At 43.4% G+C, this 4,495-nt stretch overlaps 1 pseudogene; it reads left to right on the top strand.

Moving 5' to 3' along the window:
- The first annotated feature begins 1,840 nt into the window (after positions 1-1,840).
- On the top strand, positions 1,841-1,961 carry LOC134913400 (5S ribosomal RNA; annotated as a pseudogene).
- The last annotated feature ends 2,534 nt before the right edge of the window (positions 1,962-4,495 follow it).

Below are 4,495 nucleotides of genomic sequence, written 5' to 3'. Positions count from 1 at the left end.
CAGATAGAATTACTTTCTGTTTGAAAATTGATTTTAGCTTCAAAAACAGGGAATGGCGATGGGGTCCAACATGGCCCCGTCTTATGCCAGTATCTTCATGGTGGAGTATGAGTGCACACACATTACGGGAAACACCCAATTCAGGAAATATATACACTTCTATGTGAGATATATAGATGACCTGTTCCTCATTTGGCATAGAGGTGAGACCAAGCTGTTGGAATTTGTCAATTACCTGAATACAAGACCAGGACTAATAAGATCCAGCCTCACGTGTCGGTTACTAAACATGATGACAAGATCTCTACGTCAATATATAGCAAGGGCTCCGATAAGAACACTTTACTTTTAGCCTCAAGCTTTCACCCAGCACCACTCAAAAGAGCCCTACAGTTTTCACAACTCCGTAGAGTAGCCCGCATCACCTCAGACCCAGATGAAATTCCGACTGCCTTAGAGGCTGTGTGTCAACGTTTCCTTGAATGTGGTTACCCCAAGGAAGAAATTGGGGAAGCCATTGCAAAAATTGGATGACTCAAGAGGAAGGATCTTCTGCTTAAGACCAACACAGAGAAAATTGGTCCTGATAAACTCAACTTCTGCAGCATGTTCACAACAGTCTCCCACTACATCCACAAAAAAATCCTTGAACATTGGCATCTTATTGCAAGTGACCCAACTTTAATGACAACTGTGGCTGACAAACCAAGATAAGCGAGGACTGAACCTTAAGGACCTCCTGGTAGTCACGGATTACTCAAAAAGAAACCTGAAGAAAAACACTTCCTGGTTGTCAACAAGATTCGGAGAGTGTTTAAATGAACCGGATGCTCCAACTGCCAATTCTTATTAGTAGGAAACCATTTCATCAACCCAAAGGATCAGAGAAAATACACCATTAAGCATTGTTTTGACTGTAATAGCAAATTTGTGGTGTATGTATTGATTTGTCCGTGCAATTTACTGTACGTTAGAAAGACAAGTAGGATGATCAAAGAAAGATTAAGTCAACACTGTTCATCCATTAAAAAGAGTCTCAACATCTCTACAGAACTCCACAGAACTGAGAGACCTAATTAATTTACCAGTAGCGAGACATTTCAAGACAGCCAAACATACGATTAACCAACTGAAATGTTGTATCATTGACCATATCCCACCACTCCAAAAGGGAGGAGACGGGAATAAAATGCTGATCCAAAGAGAACTTCAGTGAATCTACAGACTCAAATGTCTGGCCACTGATGGACTCAATGAGGACTTCAGACTGGGTTGTTGCTTGTAATACACTCTTTTATGTGTCATACCATTATTTGCTTGTTCTTAATTGTGCTGACTTTTATAGCACCTTAGCCATTTCATCATGTATATCAACTTCTGCATGCACTAGGATTATGTTGACACCTCCGTGTGTCACCTCTGCTCAATGAGCGACAGGTTTACATCTTTATTTACACAGTGGTTATTGATGGACTATATGTGTTGACTCATACCCCCGTGTGTCCTTTTGACTGAATGGGCACTGCTGTGTGCTTACTATTGTTGTGATTGTTTCACTCTCATGCATCCGACTGTCCAATGGATATGACAGCAATGCAGCCATACCATACTTGAAATGCCCCGGAACGCTCCTGGGAGCTAAGCAGTGTTGGGCCTGGCCAGTACCAGGATGGGAGACCCCCTGTGAATACCAGGTGCTGTAATGCGCTTTGTGGCCTGTGATGGGCTTACATACTTGCTATGCACTCAGACACTTTTGTGGATTTGGGGACCTCCGAGTGCTTATTTCTGCTGTAATATTTTGTATTATGGTCATTTTGCTCCCCTTTGAATGTGACTTCAATACAGCCATACCACACTGGAAATGCCCAAAATTCCTTCTGATCTTGAAAGCTAAGCATTGTTGGGCCTGGCCAGTACCTGGATGGGAAACCCCCTGGGAATACCAGGTGCTGTAATGCTCGTTTTTTTCATGGGTGACATGACCTGATACTGCTAAACTTATTAAGCAACAAGAGTGTTATACATTGCTATGTTATACTTTCTTGTTGTTCTCTCGTTGCTTTTTGGGCCTAATTCAGATCTGATCACAGCAGCAAATTTGTTAGCTAATGGGCAAAACCATGGGCATAATTCAGACCTGATCGTAGCAGCAATTTTGTTAGCAGATGGGCAAAACCATGGTGGTCATTCCGAGTTGTTCGCTCATTGCCGATTTTCGCTGTATTGCGATTAGTTGCTTACTGCACATGCGCAAGGCTCGCAGAGCGCATGCGCTTAGTTATTTTACAGAAAAGTTAGGTATTTTACTCACGCATAACACGGTTTTTTCATCGTTCTGGTGATCGTACTGTGATTGACAGGAAGTGGGTGTTTCTGGGCGGAAACTTGCCGTTTTCTGGGCGTGTGCGAAAAAACGCTGGCGTTTCTGGGAAAAACGCGGGAGTGTCTGAAGAAACGGGGGAGTGTCTGGGCGAACGCTGGGTGTGTTTGTGACGTCAAACCAGGAACGAAACTGACTGAACTGATCGCAATGGCTGAGTAAGTCTCGAGCTACTCAGAAACTGCTAAGAAATTTCTATTCGCAATTCTGCTAATCTTTCGTTCGCAATTCTGCTAAGCTAAGATACACTCCCAGAGGGTGGCGGCTTAGCGTGTGCAATGCTGCTAAAAGCAGCTAGCGAGCGAACAACTCGGAATGAGGGCCCATGTGCACTGCAGGGGAGGCAGATAGAACATGTGCAGAGAGAGTTAGATTTGGGTGGGTTATTTTGTTTCTGTGCAGGGAAATACTGGCTACTTTATTTTTACACTGCAATTTAGATTTCAATTTGAACACACCACACCCAAATCTAACTCTCTCTACACATTATATCTGCCCCCCCTCCCCCCCTCTGCAGTGCACATGGTTTTGCCCATCTGCTAACAAAATTGCAGCTACGATCAGGTCTGAATTACCCCCCATGTGCACTATAGGTGGGGCAGATAGTTCATGTGCAGAGAGAGTTAGATTTGGGTGGGTTATTTTGTTTCTGTGCAGAGTAAATACTGGCTGCTTTATTTTTACTTCAATTTAGATTTCAGTTTGAACACACCCCACCCAAATCTAACTCTCTCTGCATGTTATAGCCTCTCCACCTGCAGTGCACATGGGGGGTAATTCCAAGTTGATCGCAGCAGGAAATTTTTTAGCAGTTGGACAAAACCATGTGCACTGCAGGGGAGGCAGATATAACATGTGCAGAAAGAGTTAGATTTGGGTGGGTTATTTTGTTTCTGTGCAGGGTAAATACTGGCTGCCTTATTTTTACACTGCAAATTAGATTGCAGATTGAACACACCACACCCAAATCTAACTCTCTCTGCACATGTTATATCTGCCTCCCCTGCAGTGCACATGGTTTTGCCCAACTGCTAAAAACTTTCCTGCTGCGATCAACTTGGAATTACCCCCATGGTTTTGCCCATTAGCTAACAAATTTGCTTCTGCGATCAGATCTGAATTAGGCCCGATGTCCATTGACTTTCTGGACATATCAGGGACAGGGTCTCCGTGCACTGCGCTCCTTCTGTGGTTTAAGCTATTATACACTGGCCACCTTCTCTAGGAGCTCAGTTTTTTGTGTTTCTCTTTCTTGTGTGTTTCACTTTTATATTCATCACTACCATCACTACTTTGTGCTTATTCCATAAAGTGAGTGTGTTTTATATATATATATATATATACAGATGGAGCCATGCTCATCTGAGGCAGCTCCATCACAAACGTGCACTCCCGGAGTGATTAGGCGATCCGTCTACCTAGTCACGCCGGGAGTGCACAGAGACGCTTCCCATTCTGAGTGTTTCTGTCCAGGCGCACCCGCTCTCTCCATTCACGCTAGTCGTGGCTCCGTCTGCGAGTAGGCTCACCCGCCCAGGCACGCCTGACTGAGGGGCAGATGTATTAAGCCTGGAGAAGGCATTTGGAAGTGATAAACAAATAATAAGTGCAAGGTGTTAAACGCACCAGCCAATCAGCTCCAATATGTAAATTGACAGGAGATGACTGGCTGGTGCGTTTATCACCTTGCACTCATCACTGATTTATCACTTCCTTATGCCTTCTCCAGGTTAATACATCTGCCCCTGAGGGCGTCTCCAGCCGGGCGTGCTCCCAGGTGGGTGAGCCTAGTCACTGACTGAGCCATGACTAGTGTGGCTCCATATACATATATATATATATATATATATATATATATATATATATATAAAAAACAAAACAATAGCCAATTGTGCTTGGTATAACTTTAAAACACTCAGATTTTAGTATTTCCAGTAGCTGTTCTTCCACGGTGTGGATTCTTATAACTGGTATCACCTGCAAGTATACCCTCACACCAGAGAACACACCCGAACAAAAAGACGGCCAGAATGGCCTAAATTAGATATGATACCAATTTGTTTTTATTAAAAAAAACATATAGAATTCCATAAATTCATATGAACATTTTTT

The sequence above is a fragment of the Pseudophryne corroboree genome, chromosome 4, assembly GCF_028390025.1.
Source record: "Pseudophryne corroboree isolate aPseCor3 chromosome 4, aPseCor3.hap2, whole genome shotgun sequence".
In the NCBI taxonomy this organism is placed as follows: Eukaryota; Metazoa; Chordata; class Amphibia; order Anura; family Myobatrachidae; genus Pseudophryne; species Pseudophryne corroboree.
The sequence above is the reverse complement of the archived record's forward strand: the minus strand, read 5'-3'. Positions and strand labels throughout refer to the sequence as shown.